At 42.2% G+C, this 17,940-nt stretch overlaps 1 protein-coding gene and 1 long non-coding RNA gene across 6 annotated transcripts in view; both read right to left on the bottom strand.

Moving 5' to 3' along the window:
- JAZF1 (JAZF zinc finger 1) overlaps positions 1–17,940 on the bottom strand; it is a 331,360-nt gene that overhangs the window by 106,740 nt on the left and 206,680 nt on the right. The window lies entirely within an intron of this gene.
- Positions 4,856–12,868, bottom strand: LOC145523846 (uncharacterized). Its single transcript, XR_014066924.1, has 2 exons — positions 11,732–12,868; positions 4,856–4,983 (listed from the first exon to the last, which is right to left on the bottom strand). It is a non-coding gene; the product is annotated as an uncharacterized LOC145523846 (long non-coding RNA).

The raw sequence follows: 17,940 nt of genomic DNA, 5'->3' as shown, positions 1-17,940 counted from the left end.
CTCAGCTGGCCAACCCTGCTTCCACCCTCCAGGGCTGACCTCCACTTGCCTTATTTCTCTTTCCTCATCTTGCCTAAGCCAACCTGCAGCACAGGTTGCCAAGGATACCAAAAAGCCTGGGAAAACGTGGTGGGCAGGTGTGGCTCACAGAGGCCTTCCTGTTGATAACAGTGACTGGTGCTTCTCTGCTGGTGGGCAACAGGCAGCTCATTGATGTAGGATAGTGGGCAACTGAGGGGACCTGGGGAGGCTGGGCAAAGACAAGAACTCTCTGAAGGGCTTTACAGGGAAATTTATAAGATGCAGGGGTGTTAACATCTGTGCTCCATTTTGGGTATTTTACTTACTGCTTTTTGCCTTGATGCTTCAGCTTTTTACCACAAAGTGAAGTAGTGCAGTTGTGTCTGACTCTTTGTGACCCCATGGACTATAGCCTACCAGGCTCCTCCTTCCATGGAATTTTCTAGGCAAGAGTCCTGGAGTGGGTTGCTATTTCCTTCTCCAGGGGATCTTCCCGACTCAGGGATCGAACCTGGGTCTCCTGCAAAGCGGGCAGACACTTTTACCATCTCAGCCACCAGAGAATCCCAACAAAGACATCTTTTACCACAAAGATGGTCAAATAAAAACTATACGCTGGTTATTTGGTAAAATTTATACAGAAGGAAGCTATTTCATTTTTTCCCCTCACAGAATTCTCATCTAGTCAAACAAATTTGTCAATAAATATAACAATCTTCAAGGTGCAAATGAAGCACTTTTTTCTACATTAACTTTTCCCATGACATCACAAGGCCTATGGAAAAAGAACCCAAGCAGAACCTTAGTGAGAGTCTCTAATGACCTCTAGAGTGATGGCTTAGCATTGCATACGCTTGTATTGTCAATGGGTTGGAATAAGCAAAAATGTCCCATTTAAAAAATATATTTATTTATTTGGCTGTGTCACACAGGATCTTTTGTTTCGTCACATGGACTTTTATTGTGGTGCATGGAGTTTTGGAGTGGGCGGGCTCAATAGCTGTGACGCCTGGGCTTAGCTACCCCATGGCATGTTGGAGTTTAGTTCCCGGACCAGGGATCCGAACCTGTGTCCCTCACATTGCATGGCCGACTCTTAACCACTGGACCAGCAGGCAAGTCCCCGAAATGCCCCGTATTCTGAAGATAGGCTTCTCATAACGTCAGAGCATTTATGGCCAAGGAATATAGTGATGGTCTGTATATGCTGGTAATCTACAAGGGCTTGTAGATAGATTCCTTTAACTTTCAAATTATGGAGGAATCTAGCTCTGTCTTATTTATCAGTATAAATAAGATTATATTGATATTAATATTAACTAAGCTAGAGTCCTTCCTGCAAGCTATATCCCATCTTTTTGGTGATTACAAACAGTAAAGAGACTCCTGGATTTAAAATACCACACTTGAAGGTAGTGGTTGACTTTGGGAGCTCTATTTTTGAAGATTTCTTGCCTGAACACACACCGTAATTGTGTCAGTGTTCTACCCTAGGCCAGCAATGAGAAAATTTGGTGATTAACATCATTAACTACCTGCCCTTAGAAGACATCCATTTTCAGAATAGCTGGGAGGCTATGAGATATGCTAAAAGGTGCACCCACAGATTTACAAGGCTAGAAAAGAGACTGTGTTCAATGGCCCTGTTGTCATTTGCAAAATATCCCATGAAGGGTGCTCCCTCCATCAGTTATGTCCTCTGACTCCTTATCTGGATTGTTCCTCTTTGTTTTTCCCTTCCTCCTGGAACTCTCCAACTCACAGTCAGGGAAATTCTTCAGCACATTATTCATATCAGGATTCTGGGAGGCTAGGGAGAATGGGAAGGAAAGGGGTTTTTATACAAGGCAATTCTCTACAGAAACATCCTGGTTGATCCTCAACTGCCACGATCTTTTGGCTACTTGTACCCACCTGCCACTGTAGATTTTTTCCTCCTTTCCCCTTGTTGATAGCTGAGGTCCCCCCGCTGCTGGCTTTCAGAATGCATGGTAAGTCCCAGGATCCGAATTACACATGGGAAAATGCTACCATGCTTTCAGTGGGAGGCCCACTTTTGCCACATGGGTCTCGACCCATAAAATGGCTCTTGCGGTCGTTTTAACATTCTGCCTGCTTGCCAATGCCAGTCTTAAAGAAGCTCCACCAGCTTCATAGAATGTATGTCAGGAACCTTAAGCTTCCTGTTCAGATTCAGGCAAAACTCTTTCCCTACTGCCTCCTCCACTCCAACTTAGAAATGTCTCAGGACTCTTCGTTGTAGGATCCCTTCCTGTTTACTGGGCACTCAGGGTCTGATGTATGTTAGAGACACTTCCCTGCTCTCTGAGACACTTCTGACACAGCTTCACCCCCTACTCCAACCCTCTTTGTTAGACACCAGAGTCCATTTGAGTTTCACAGACATCTGTTAACATTCTCAAGGCTCCAGCCTTCACGGTACCATCATGAGCATAGCGAATGAGATTATGTATACCAAAATGCTTTATAATCTGTCAAGTACTACAGGAGTGGTTCCTTGGGTCAGCCAGATCTCAGAATGTAAGACTTTTTTTGTAGAGTTGTTGAGCCTATCCAGTTTGAAGTCTCAGTGGGACACCCAGACGCCAGCCAAGACAAATGACAGTGAGTCATCTGCAGAATCATATGCAAAGCTGCCTCATTTTCAAGATGGTCTAGTGTCTTTAGCTATGTTTGGAGCCATCTCCTTGGAACTCCATGTCTCCCAAGAGGGGCTGGGATTGTCCAGTAACCCCAACTAGTGCGGTGAAAAATACATCTATGCAAGACTATCCATGAATGGCCACTGTGGTGCTCATTGGAGGTTTAAGTCTAGGTCGGCATACTTTTTTACTAACAAATGGGCTTTTTATAATAATAGCCTCAACAATCATCAATCTACAGGAATTGAAAACTACAGCTCAAACATTGGGCTGGTGTTTATGAAGCCATTCTAACTTCTAACCAAACTTAGTTAACAAAACTTGAATTCTATATTGTCCTACTGAGTACTCACTATGTGCTATGAACGATACTTCATTTAATCCAATCCTTGGCCTGCAAGGCACTGCACAGAACTACACCCAGTAGTCATCACTATGGTGGTAGCAGTTCAGTCGCTAAGTCATGTCCAATTCTTGCAACCCCATGGACTGTAGCCCACTAGGCTCCTCTGTTCATGGGATTCTCCAGGCAAGAATACTGGAGTGGGTTGCCATTTCCTTCTCCAGGGGATCTTCCTGACCCAGGGATAGAATCCAGGTCTCCCACATTGCAGGCAGATTCTTTACCAACTGAGCTACGAGGGAAACCCATACATTAATTATCCCAAGGTCAATGATAGGATGAAAATAATTACAAAATCAATGCAATAAGATTCTATTGAAAATGCACTGATGGCATAAACAGTGTGAACTTCAATCATAGAAAAGATATATCCCTTGTATTCAAGATAACTCATCATTTCTCTTCTAATTTTCTGCAAATGTAAAATTAGGCTACTACATTTTCCTTTAAGAGTGGTATTTAAATTAATGTTTGTATGTGTTCTATAACCTTGCCCTTTCTTTTATGACAGTAAGCTACCTAAACCAGACTAACTATTTCCATTTACCCATCTGACTCAGGAAGCTTGGCTCAGCGCCTGGTACACTGTAAGGGCTCAATAAACGGTTGTTTTTCTTAAGCGTATCTTCTCTGTTTAAATATGCTCTTTCATTTTAATCTAGGAGTGATAACGTCTGTGTAAGAATACTATTCTAGCTCACGCTTTGATGTCTTATAAGGGTCTTTACCCTGCATTCCTGAGCTCTGCTAAGCCCTAAGAATACTATTACCCTAATAAAATATCAAAGTCTCTATTTAAAAGTGCAATTTTCCCCAGGTTCTAGAGCATTTGCTACCACAGTACATGAAAATAAAAACAAAAGCACAAATTTGAGACACTAATGCATAAGCTGTGTGCTTACTTTTCTGATTCTGGTCATCTTCAGTGGGCAACCATGCTTGCTTTGTCTCTACAAAAATCTAAATGTGCCCATTCCTGCATAATGAATTCCTTCATTCTGCAAACATTCCAAATCCTAATATTCAAGGTTCTCAATAAATGCTCGTAGAATGAAAAACTGGGGAATGATGAGGCAAGAGGGGTGGGCGTTCAAAGCAACTACATTGCCAGCAGTTCAACATAACAATGGGTTTGCGGCTCAGTTCTTGCGGCATAACTATGAGTAAGAAAATAGCCTCTGCCTTCAAGGAGCCCCAAGTCTAGTGAGGAAGGCAGGTAAACATAATCACTGTGCTCAAGAGGGAAGCAGCCCTTAGCACAGAGGAGTTATAAACTGTAAGTGTAGGAGGGTTCAGTGAAGTCTTTTGGGAGAAGGTGGGTTTTGAGGAATCAACTGGAGTTTGTCAGACAGAAAGGGGCAATCAGAGCATTGATCTCGGCACCCAGTGAAATGGTTCCTATGTTTTACTTGTGTCACCAATCCAGGGAAGGGCCCTTTCTCACTTTGCATAAGATTAGGGTTTGCCAACGCAGACAGGACCATGAGCACAAAATTACACTCTAATCCACTGATTCTCTGTTACATTCTTTTGCGGGTCCCGTAAGTGAAACCAACAGCTGAAATACAGATCTGGCTAAAAGAAATTAAATCCCCTTAGGCCTTCCCAAAGTGGCAGAGCTTTAGCTGGGAGTGGAGCTGTCTCTCTGGACTGTGAATCACTGAGGAAAAGGAACCAGAGCAAACTATAAGCAGCCACAGGGCTGGCAGAGCTACAGGACAATCATGTTCCTTTTTGATTAAAATCAGATGGTATCAACTTTAGTCTGTTTTCTTCTCTTTATAAGCACGGATGCAGAAGTGCATTTAAAGCATGTTTAAAACGTGTTCAGGAAAAAACACATTATGATATTCTTATTCTTATAAGAGTATAAGCATGGTAGGGATTTGAAGGCACCTGCTATTAATATTCAATATAAATCTTACCTATTTGATCCCTTAAATGTTACCAAATGGAACCACATCCTGATCAACAGAGGATTTCATAATATTAAACAAAATCATCTTTAGCATAGAGGGAAAAAAAAAAGCTCAGCTTCTTTTTGTGGCTCCGAAGGCAGTAGCATGGTATATTAGTTACAGTATTAGCACAATCCTGAGCTTACTTTATTTTAAAAGCATGGAACAAATATTTGATGATGCCTCAAGTTCTACCAAACTCAAGTTTTTCCAGCTGGCAAACCACAGTCTGCAAAGTTAAGTCACACAAGGCCATATAGCCCCATGTACTAAAATACTCCCTGCCAACGGGTCATTTTTCAAGCCCCTCTAATCCCACATGTAGGTGGATAAATTTTAAGCTTGAACAACATTTTCAGGTGTGGGTTTTGTGTTAACTTCAGCCAAGAGGTAAAAACTGTCCAAACCCAATTCTGGCATTCATTTGGAAGGTAACATTTGAGATTAAAATTTATGTGTATAAAAAGGATTTATAAACTCAAAGGTGAACCTAAAATGTGCTGTTTTAGTCACCAAGGCAAATGACAAATCCAGCCCTTTGCCACTGCACTCAGCTGAAGTGCCTGCAGTTTACTGCAAGCTCAGCTTTGAGGGTTGAGAGGGAAGGAGCAGGCTTCAAAAGCTTCCGTGGTTTGGCTAGGGTGCCTGACCTCAGAACTGACCTAACCAGAAGGGTCCAGATCCCAGAAATCTTTAACTAAGGCTCCAATTAGGTGACATGTACATACACATCCATGTTGCTGTTGGCTAGGGGAATGGGGAGGATTAAAAAAGATGAATCTTAACTTGAACAACTAGAAAACAAATAGACTGAAACTTTAAACCTCATTACAGATCAGACCAAAAATCTGTTAAAACGAAACCCCACAAAAACATCCATTAAAGTTATGGGCTGAATTTTGAGAGGGCTTCCCAGGTGGCGCTAGTGGTAAAGAATCCGCCTGCCAATGCAGGAGACACAGGAGATGCGGGTTCAGTCCCTGGATTGAGAGGATCCCCTGGAGGAGGGCATGGCAACCCACTCCAGGATTCTTGCTTGGAGAATCCCATGGACAGAGGAGTCTGGTGGGCTACAGTCCAAAGGGTCACAAAGAGTCGGACACAACTGAAGTGACTTAACATACACTCAGTGAAATGAATGCTGTTCCAATGACCCGGGGAGAAGATGGACTGTTTGTCTTGGATGATCATAACGCACTCAGCTTCTCACCAGAGATGTCGTCAGCAAAGCTACAGTGACAGTATTACTGCTGCCCCAGCGTGGTGAATAAGGTAGTACCCCCTGATGCTAGCTGCTGCAGCTGGTGGCTCTCAGGACCTCTAAATCCTGTCCTGCCATCCTGCCAGGCCCCTATGGGCAATGTGTGCGCTCACCCTCAGCTGGCCCCTCCCAGGCAAAGATGAGGCTTTAAATTTCTAACTGCTAACATCCCAGAAGCTCCTGACAGACATTCTTTGTCCCTTTCTGTTAGGAATCCACCACAGGGGCCCACCCTTATAGCTCCTATTGGTAAACACATTGGTCTGTGGGTGCCATCATGTCTTCCCTGCTTCCCATCACTGACTTTCCTCCCCAGCTACTCTGCCCAGCTTGGCTGGGGGCGGGTGAGGTCCCAGTGATTAAAGGCAGTGTTGACAAAGATGACCCTGGAGAAGCTCAGTGCCTGCTGCCCTCTGTAGAGGGATGCTGGTCATGGGATGGGGCACGGTGGGCAATGAGCATGACCACTGAATCCAGGGAACGCTTCTTTAGGATGGTGGCTTTTATGGGTTCTCCTTGTCCACCTGCAGTATCAATCCTGTCCTCCACCCCCCACCTCCTGCCCCAAGAAGTCCAGCTTAATGACTCCAGCAATCTTCCACTGTCATGACTGGTCAGCCCACATGTGAGGGCCAAATCCACTCAAAGAAAGGTGGTTTCGGGTGCTGAGCTGCCACGTATAAAAGTGACCACCACGTGGGAACTAAATGCATGAACTCGATAGAGGCCTGAGGGTGGAGGACCAGACAGGCTCCGCTGCAATCTGTGAACAAGATCACTCTCTCAGCACCACTCTTGACTTTCTGGGCTCACACAGGACTCTCTTAATTGACTTCTAAATCCATGACAATTAAGAGGCTTGGCCAATAAATTCCTGTGGTTTGGCCTCCATACACTTCTTAAAACACATATTAGTCTTTTACATATTCAACGCCGGTCTCTGCCAGATTTGTGAAGTAATAGAAAAAAGCAGTAATAAGTGAAACACATCCTCTGTAGCTCATATGAAAAGGAAGCCAACTGCGTTCTCTGAATTCAACATTTTTTTTTTTTTTTAGAAAAAGAGGTGTAATTTATATCATTTCATTTATAATGGTGCTAAGTTAATGCTCTTGGCTGCTTTTGACAGAGACCTTTCCAATGGGCCTGGGATGATTTGTTTCCCTGAAACGCTTTCAGTACTCAAGGACTCTTAATTAGCTTTCTAGAGAGTGTTTTCCTGATGGACATTGCCTCCCCAAAGTTTCCTGGCTTCTAAAAAAGAATAAGAAGGTGACTCAGATTCTTTGAGTTACAGGCTCTCTGTGGGTTAGGAACAAACTGTTGTTTTGTGAAACTGGGTGAGACTGCATTGGACAGGCTTCCTTTTCTACTCTCCACCTCCTCCCCTAATTCCTGCTCAGTGATTTGACTGCATTTTTCATTTTATAAATGATTGTGAGGGTGTCACTAAAAGGCGTGGTTTTACATGAAAATGTCAGCTTGGAATGGTACTAACACTTGAAGCCACGACTAGGAATGATTTTGTCTTAATTTAGCACTCCCTGAAAGCATTCTGTAGTCAAATATGTGGGAAGCCCCTAAGCTAACAAGGCTAATCTGGTATCTTTGATGAAAAAAAATTCTCAGAGTTTTTTAATTTACGTTGTGAACCTTTCAAACTTGCATTATGAATAAGTAACTACAACATACACAATTTTCCAAACTTGCTTGACCATAAAATCTTTCTTCTGAAGAGTATCTCATGGGATGAGTGAAGACCTCATTTTGGGACATGCTCGCCTATTTGGGAAACTAATGGAGCATTGGAAGAATGAGCAGAAGAACTTGTGTTCTGCCGGGGCAAGTGCATGTAGTGTGGATGGACTGAGAAAGGCCTTGAATCAGGTGCAGCAGATCTTAAAGGCATTGAGCAAGGACTAGAACCTTTATCTGGCTCTGAGAGCTGCCATGAAATCCAGTGTAGAAGGTTCTCTACTGGCTAACAGGATCCCCATCTGGATCTGCTCACCACCCCTGGCATTCCCTTGACAGCACACGACCGGTAAATCATGTAAATCACGGTGTCTTCCGACTCAGTCATTTCTCTCACTGATTCTGTCATGTGTCCCCAGATCCCTACCGAGATCAAGATCTTTGGGGTTATGATACAGGCATTCAAAAAATAATTTAAAATGGGAATGCTATCAGGGTGGGTAACACATTAATATGGCTGTGATTGTGCTCTTGTACCTTATGAGTTCAGTTCAGTCGCTCAGTCGTGTCCGACTCTTTGTGACCCCATGGACTGCAGCATGCCAGGCCTCCCTGTCTGTCACCCACTCTCGGAGTTTACTCAAACTCATGTCCATTGAGTCAATGATGCCATCCAACCATCTCATCCTCTGTTGTCCCCTTCTCCTCCAGCCCTCAATTTTTCCCTGCATCAGTGTCTTTTCAAATGAGTCAGCTCTTCGCATCAGATGGCCAAAGTACTGGAGTTTCAGCTTCAGCATCAGTCCTTCCAACAAATATTCAGGACTGATTTCCTTTAGGATGGACTGGTTGGATCTCCTTGCAGTCCAAGGGACTCTCAAGAGTCTTCTCCAACACCACAGTTCAAAAGCATCAATTCTCTGGTGCTCAACTTTCTTTCTAGTCCAATTCTCACATCCATACATGACTACTGGAAAAACCACAGCTTTGACTAGATGGACCTTTGTTGGCAAAGTAATGTCTCTGCTTTTTAATATGCTGTCTAGGTTGGTCATAACTTTTCTTCCAAGGAGTAAGCGTCTTTTAATTTCATGGTTGCAATCACCATCTGCAGTGATTTTGGAGCCCCTCAAAATAAAGTCTCTGTTTCCACTGTTTCCCCATCTGTTTGCCATGAAGTGATGGGACCAGATGCCATGATCTTAGTTTTCTGAATGTTGAGTTTTAAGCCAGTTTTATTTATCTGAGATCCCATAGAGTCAAGGCTGTACACAAACAATGGCAAATCTCGCTTTTGAGTTTTAACAGAAATTAAGCCATTTGTCAATGGGAAGTGTGTGCCGATGATTCAGTTCTGTTCTGTCCCAAGTTTGAATTTTCCCTTCCTGCCCATCTAGGTGTAAAGGTCTGCCTGCATCTGACACACAAATCTCTGAATCTCCTGGGTAAGTGAACTGTATTTAAAGCCACAAGGCACTCCTCCTGTGACCGTCAGTAACACTGGTTAGGACCTGAATCAGTTGGCCATATTTGCTCCTAAAATTTCTAGCTTTTGTATCCTAAATACTAGGTTTCACGTGGCACTGTAGAAGTGGAGTTTAGTGCTTGTTTTATGTAAAAAATATACCCATTTTGTGTTTTTTATTTTCTAAGAAATGGTGACACAAGGAACGATGCTCAAGGTGGTCTTGGAAGAAGCAACATCTTAGGCTGGTTTACTTTATAGGGATGCTTCTGCAGGATTTCAAGTCATGACACTGGTATAAAGTGTTGTAAATTTCCAGAACATTGGATATAGTTATATAAAAAATGGATGAATAAAAACTGACTCAAAAATAAATCCAAATGGAGTGCTTCAGGTTATGTGGAGTACTATATTTTCTTCCCTAGCCCAGCTCTATTGTTGTAATGTCCTACCACCTAGAAGAGCCTCATATTTTAAGACACTACCTTAAAAATACTCGTGCTCTATACCCAGCCTATTGCAATTATGCAGTAAGATTAATGAATTCACAGGCTGTTTCTAAGAATTTAATGACTTCTTAATAGAATAGGGTGCACACACAGCTAGACTACTATGACAAATCATAAAAGCTTCTTAATAAGAAACCTCAATTAGTTAATTAAAATTTGCTAATTGAAAATTCTAAGAATAGCATGTAAAATATTCCAGACCTCCAGATACAGCAATAAAACACGTATCTAACATACCCGCCAGACAAGTCCTATGTATCTGTGCAGCAGGAGACCATGGTTAGTGAAATAAGGAATGAGAGAATAGGTCATCACACAGAAACCTTGAGAGTGGCCTAATATATCAGGAATGAGAATTGGAAATTATCATTATTTATCACACGGAGCAGGTGCAAGGAATGGGGGTCACCTTTATTAATCTACTCATAGGTATCTACTCCTCTAATTCTTTACAGATTCATTGCTCTGCAATGGCATATAGGCATATTTAAGAAATAATGCATGAGTTTTACCAGTTTGATATACTTTCACATGTCTTGATGCTCTGAAAGGATGCATTTGATATTCAGGATAGTTCTACAAGAAAATGCTTAAAATACACATCAATGTGGTTGATGCTTAGTTTCTGTTAAAGAGCAGTTCAAATGTTGTAAGGGAAGAAGTGCCTTCTAAAGCAAGTAGATAAAAAACATTTTTTGAAATGCCATACAACCAGCTCCAAATCAAGGAGCAAGAAAGAAGAGTGACAACAGAGCTATCAGATACCACTACCATCAGCAGGGCAGCCCAGCGTGCGCGCAGGGAGCCGTTCCACTACCCGGCAGGCTAGATCGTATAGCTCATCTGATGCCACCCTGCCAAGAACTCTAGTGGAACCCACAGCCCAGTCTAGGTTCTCCAACACCCTCTTGTTATGGACCTGAGGGTCTAGTTCCATGTGACCCATTATTCACCACAACTTGTGAATAATGTCAAATGTTTTCGATTTGCACCGAATCTTAGAATTTGATTTTTCAGTCCGGCCTGCATCAGACAGACCCACCTTGCTGTGTCTAAGTCAGGTCTCCTCACAAAGAATTTTGGGAGAGAAGGTGGAATGGATGATGACAGGGTGGGTTTTGGGGGAGAGAACTGGGCTAAGAACCGAGCTGCAACTTGCTACTAGAAATCAGTGTACTGTTGACAGAAACAGGGATTGTAAAAGCAGTAACAGGAAAAGTAAAAGACTGGTGGCAGAATAGTGACAGTAGTAGTAATGCAAATAACACCAGCAAACATTTGGGGAGATGACTATTGAGTGTTCACAACTATATAGACTTATTAATTTTTTATTTATTATCCTCATGATACAAATGAGAAAATTGTGGCTCTGAGGTTATAATCTAACCTAACTGCCACAAACTGTAGAGTTAAGATTTTAATTAGAATGTTTCTGATACTTTGTAGTCATACTCAGGGTCTTCTGGACAAATCTCAGGGAATACCTCTGAGCCATTTATCCTTCCATTCCTTTTACATGGAATGTTATTCTCTTTCCTCACTAGCTATCCAACTCCTATGTATACTGCAAAGCCCAACTTACTTCTCCCTCTTCCATGAAGCTTCACTGATTACTTCAATTCCTTTGAAGTCATAGCACTGACCATTTGAGCTATTAGACACAACGCCCTACTTTGCATTTTATTTAAGTTTCCATGGATGTCATCTTTCCTAGCATATGGACCACATTTTCTATTTTTTGTCTCCCATAAAGTACTTAACATTTATAGGCATATATTATTTTTATTTTACAGACGATAAGGCCAGATGACTCCAATCAGTGCTGGAATGTAAGGAGGGTCCAAAGTGGGGTTGGAGTGAAAATACTGTAACCTCATCATCTACTTTACTCAGCTAAAAATGCATTTGAATCCCTCAATTCTTCTCTTTAGAAAACGCATACATCTGTGAGCAACTTTCTAACAGAAAAAAAAAACAAATTTCAGAACCTATATTAGGTTCATTAGATTCATGTTTATTTAACTCAACAGCCCCTTCATTGGAGATTTTTATATAGTTAACAGTCCATGCACCTCTTTTAAACCACATGACTGAAAGCACCCCAAAAGTCCAGCAGTGGCAATTTACTTCTCTGGGGAGAGAACTTCCGGTTTTACATGCAAATTTTTAACCCGAGTATTGCTCCTTTCTGGGCAGTGGTGGGGGAGCAGGGGTGGGGGTGGGGGGGTTGCTGCACTTATCTTGCTTATGACATTTCTGTAAATTACAGTTATTTGGGGATAACCTATGATGAAGAGCATGAAACTTGGAAGAGGCCCGGTATTAAACGTGACAAGGACTGGTGGGCTCAATGGTTTCAGGTGGGCTTTGCTGGTGTGGTCTGCAGCACACGAAGAAGTTATACTGTGGCCTGAGGTGCACATCAGCCTGCTGTGCGCACATCTTGGGCAGCAGAGAGAGCTGAGGCTGCTCTGGCCGTCCTAACAATCGTGGGTTGGCGTATCTGCAGAATGAATCTCTGAGGAGCCTGGTAGAGAGTACAGCTGCACGAGGGTGAACTCTGGAAAAAAAGCTGGGCTTCCAAAAGAGATCTGGGAGGCTGTCAGCACCTTTTCACCTTATACTGTTCCCCCTGCTCATGACCTGGCAGAAAAGTCTGCTGGGAGGTGAGCACTGGCAGAAGGTAAGCAGAAAAGGAAGAAATCATAAGGGCTGAGTCCCAGGGAGATCCTGAAGGCAGGAAGAACAGATAACAGGCACAGCTGAGAACCAGAGGAATCACAAAGAAGGATGACAGGCAAAAGACAGCTGGAGAAAAATTAGGGCATCACAAAGGGAGCATGAGAGAGAAGGCAATGGAGCAGTCGAGTGTGTAGATAAAACCTCTTCATCAGAACAGAAACCTGGCATTGGGGGACTTTCTTCTGTGAGAAACTGAGAGGAAAAAACGCCAGCTATCAATTATATACTGCTTACTATTGATATATGCCAGGCACTGTTCTAGATGCTTCCATGCATTATCTATCAGTATTTATAACAGCCTACAGGATAGCTATTATGACCCATGTTTTCCAGATGAGGAAAACTAAGACACAGAGAGGTTAAGTAACTTGACCAAGGCTACACAGCATATTAGAGGGAGAGATGAAATTTGAAACCAAGTCTGTTCCCAGAGGTGTTCTTAGTCATTCAGCTCTACTGTCTCCCACAGAGAAATGACATGTGATTATAATACAGATGACTTGTAATGTGTGATGTAACCAGCTGAGGCAGGACTCTCAATTCTGACTGCTGTCCGAGGCCGGTATGTGAGAGTGAGCAGCACAGGAGTGACTTGGCCCCAGTGACTGCCCTGAACCACCTCATAACTGAGAGAAACTGTTTTTAGTCTGTCACCAGACACATGCTCAGGAATGCTGGTGATGACATTAAACGGTTTATTTTTCAGGAAAATATTCCCTACAAAGAAAGCTGACTGTGAGAGCTAATGATGGCAGGAAAGATGGGTTTTGCATGATTACAGAAGAATTCACTCTTGGATAAAAAGACTGGAATGCTGGCTTGGATCTTTGATATGGATGTGTCCATTAGACATTTTATATAAAACAAGGAAATGCTATTAAAACCCCAGTAGGAGCCTGAGCTGGGGGAATGCTGTTCTTTAATCGTAAGCCTGGATGATGTGATTTAAGAATCTAAGGATTCAGGATGCTTGCAGGATCTTTCCATCATGGGTACCAAAGATTTACTGTAATCACCCAGAAGCAGAATGCTGTGCTGGGTCGGTGTGAGAGACCCAAGTTCAAATCTCAGCTCACTACTTACTGGAGAGTAACCTCTTTTCAGCTTTAGTTTCATTTATAAAATGAAGGTGGCATCTCAGCCATAATGATAGAGTATTTAAATAATAATTGCAAACCTTCCTGCTTTCCACACCTCAACTTCTGGTTGATATGAATTCCTGACAGTCTTTAGCAATTCATGTCCAAAAACTTGATTTACCACAAAATGGACTGTCTCACTTATTGAGAATTTACCAGATACGAGATAAGTGGCATAGAAAAGGAAATACATGGCAGCGTGTGCGTGCATGCTAAGTCACTTTAGTCATGTCCAACTCTTTGCAATCCCATAGACTGCAGCCTGCCAGGCTCCTCTGTCCATGGAATTTTCCAGGCAAGAATACTGGAGTGGGTTGCCATTCCCTTCTCCATACGTGGCAGTAAGAAGTATCAAATAATTTTTCTTGAACATTTTCTGATTGTGAATGTGCTTAACTTTGTTGGCCCTATATTAGAAAAGGGTGAAAGTGTTCATGGAGGTATCTGGAGAATTACCATGAGGCCCAGAGCCTTACGTGTTAAGAATCCAACTGGCTTTGATGACTGGGTGGTTCACAACCTTCCCCAATCCAGAGTCAAGACTTGCTTTTCTAAAAACAGAAGGCTTTCATGCTAATCCTGAAATCTCCAAGGGACAAGGGAAACCAAAGGGATCAGAACTGGTGGATACAAGTTATATTTGGAATCCCATCCTGCATGCAGAACTAACAAATCCATACAAGAAGGCAGCAGGCTTTGCCGGGCCATAAATTAATTACCTTTAATGGCCAGGCTTAGGGTGAAAGCAAATAGACAAGCAAGCGCTTCCCTATCTGCTGTCTTCATTGTGGCATTTAGCACTCGAGTTAAAATTACTTTTAATCAGCCAGAAAGGCAGTTGTTTTTTAAAACAGTAACATGCTGAAGAGGGAATTTCCCCTAATACTGCAGAGAATTTGAACTTTGGCCCTGGTTGTAGAATAATCCTACATATGCCTGTCTGGAATAAACTGCAAATCTTTTCTGTCCCCTGTAAATTAACAGGCTAAAGTTCCTCAAAGGTGAACATAAATGATTCTCTCCACCATCTTTTTTAAAACATCACTGTGCAGGGTTAGCATTCAGTTTTTTAATTTAATAAACCTAGCAAACTGAAGCACAGTGAAGTTTTCAGAACTGGGAATTCAATTTCCAAAGTATATCATGCTTTGGAGTGGGATTCTTTGGGGTTGAGTTTTTGTAAATCATGGTGAAAACAGTAAAGACTGCAATTTTTCTGGGGAATATATTCTCATACAAGAAAGGTCTTAATGATCTGGATAACCACACAAGAGCCAGACATCCTGGAGTGTGAAGTCAAGTGGGCCTTAGGAAGCATTTCTATGAACAAAGCTAATAGAAGTGATGGTATTCCTGCTGAGCTAGTTAAAAGCCTAAAGATGATGCTATTAAAGTGCTGCACTCTATACATCAGCAAATTTGGAAAACTCATCAGTGGCCACAAAACTGGAAAAGGTCAGTTTTCATTTCAATCCCATAGAAGGGCAATGCCAAAGAATGCTCAAATGACCATACAACTGTGCTCATTTCACAGGCCAGTAAGGTTATGCTCAAAATCCTTCAAGCTAGGCTTCAGCAGCATGTGAACTGAGAACTTCCAGATGTATAAGCTGGCTTTAAAAAAGGCAGAGGAACCCGAGACTAAATTACCAGCATTCATTGGATCACAGAAAATGCAAGAGAGTTCCAGAAAAACATTTACTTCTACTTCACTGACTACGTTTTGACTGTGTGCATCACAACAAACTGTGGACCTTTCCTAGAGCTGGGAATACCAGACCACCTTACCTGACTCCTGAGAAACTTTTATGTGGGTCAAGATGAATAACAGTCAGAACCAGGCACGAACAACAGACTGGTTCCAAATTGGGAACAGAGTATGACAAGGCTGTATATTTGTCACTCTGCTTATTTAACTTTTTGTTGTTGTTGTTGTTGTTAATTTATTTATTTTAGTTGGGGGCTAATTACTTTACAATATTGTAGTGGTTTTTGCCATACACTGACATGAATCAGCCATGGGTTTACATGTGTTCCCCATCCTGAACCCCCCTCCCACCTCCCTCCCCATCCCATCCCTCTGGGTCATCCCATTGCCCCAGCCCAGAGCATTTGTCTCATGCATCGAACCTGGAATGGTGTTCTGTTTCACATATGATAATATACATGTTTCAATGCTATTCTCCCAGAACGTCCCACCCTTACCTTCTCCCTCAGAGTCCATAAGACTGTTCTATGCATCTGTGTCTCTTATTCTGTCTCGCATATAGGGTTATCGTTATCATCTTTCAAATTCCATATATATGCAATAGTATACTGTATTGGTGTTTTTCTTTCTGGCTTACTTCACTCTGTATAATGGGCTCCAGGTTCATCCATCTCAATAGAACTGATTCAAATGTATTCTTTTTAATGGCTGAGTAATATTCCATTGTGTATATGTACCACAGCTTCCTTATTTAGTACATCATGTGAAATGCTGGGCTGGATAAAGCACAAGCTGGAATCAAGAATGTTGGGAGAAATCAACAACCTCAGATATGCAGATGATACCATTCTAATGGCAGAAAGTGAAGAGGAACTAAAGAGCCTCTTGATGTGGGTGAAAGAGGAGAGTGAATAAGTTGGCTTAAAACTCAATATAAAAAAATCAAGATCATAGCATCCAGTCTCATCACTTCATGGCAAATAGAAGGGGGAAAAGTGGAAACAGTGACAGATTTTTATTGTCTTGGGTTTCAAAATCACTGCAGATGGTGACAGCAGTCATGAAATTAAAAGACACCTGCTCCTTGGAAAGCTATGACAAACCTAGACAGTGTATTAAAAAGCAGAGACATCACTTAGTCAACAAACGTAAGTATAATCAAAGCTATGGTTTTTCCAGTGGTCACGTACAGATGTGAGAGTTGGACCATAAAGAGGGCTGAGTATTGAAGAATTAATGCTTTCAAACTGTGGTGCTGGTCAAGACTCTTGAGAGTCCCTTGGACTGCAAGGAGATTAAACCAGTCCATTCTAAAGGAAATCAATCTGAATATTCATTGGAAGGACTGATGCTGATGCTGAAGCTCCAATACTCTGGCCACCTGATTCGAAGCGTCAACTCATTCAAAAAGATCCTGATGCTGGGAAAGATTGAAGGCCAAGAGGAGGACTGGGTAGCAGAGGATGAGATGGTTAGATAGCATCATAGACATGAATCTGAGCAAACTCTGGGAAGTAGTGAAGGACAGAGGAGCCTGATGTGCTGCAGTCCATGGGGTCACAAAGAGTTGGACGTGACTTAGCAACTGAACAACAACAAAATATTCTCAGATATGGCATTTTGCAAACTTAGTTTCTATTGGTTAAGTCAATGAGAATTTTAGGAGTATAAAAATAATCACCTTTCTCTTTATCACAGCTAAATTTCAGTTAACCCCAAATTTGAAACACTACATCTTGGTGACTGTGTGTTTCTACCTATTAAGAGGATCAGAGCTCATTTTTGGAGGAGAAAACACTTGTTCTGTATTTCATTTTAAATTCTGAATTGCCTGTCCCTGGTTCCCTCAGTTACTCCTATTAAGTGAAAAGGGTGGCATGTCAGTGGCTGTCAATCCTGGGATCTTGCACAGGTTTCAACTGTGTCATAAACAATCCTACAAGTGACAGCACATGGACTAGTGTTTGTAAATGACTCCATTTTTAACAAACTGAAGTAGGTTTAAGTTAGCCTCATGTGAACAGTACTTCTTGTAAACATTGTTTAAGTGGAGAATAATGCCTATACACATAAATACATTACTCGTGTACACATAAAACAGTGATGGCAAGTGTGAATTTCTGTAGGGCTTCACCCAGACCAGGGGTCCCCAACCTCTAGGATCTAATGCCTGATGACCTGAGGTGGAGCTGATGTAATAATAATGGAAATAAAGTGCACAATAAATGTAATGTGCCTGAATCATCCTGAAACCATCCCCCTCCCTGATCCGTGGAAAAATTGTCTTCCACAAAACCAGTCCCTGGTGCCAAAAAAGGTTGGGGACCGCTGACCTAGAGACTCCTCCCTGAAATGTTTTGGGGTTTAGTAGAAATC

This window comes from Giraffa tippelskirchi, chromosome 10, assembly GCF_054371585.1.
Source record: "Giraffa tippelskirchi isolate mGirTip1 chromosome 10, T2T-mGirTip1v1.2.pri, whole genome shotgun sequence".
Classification (NCBI taxonomy): Eukaryota; Metazoa; Chordata; class Mammalia; order Artiodactyla; family Giraffidae; genus Giraffa; species Giraffa tippelskirchi.
This window is presented reverse-complemented; position numbering and strand designations above follow the sequence as displayed.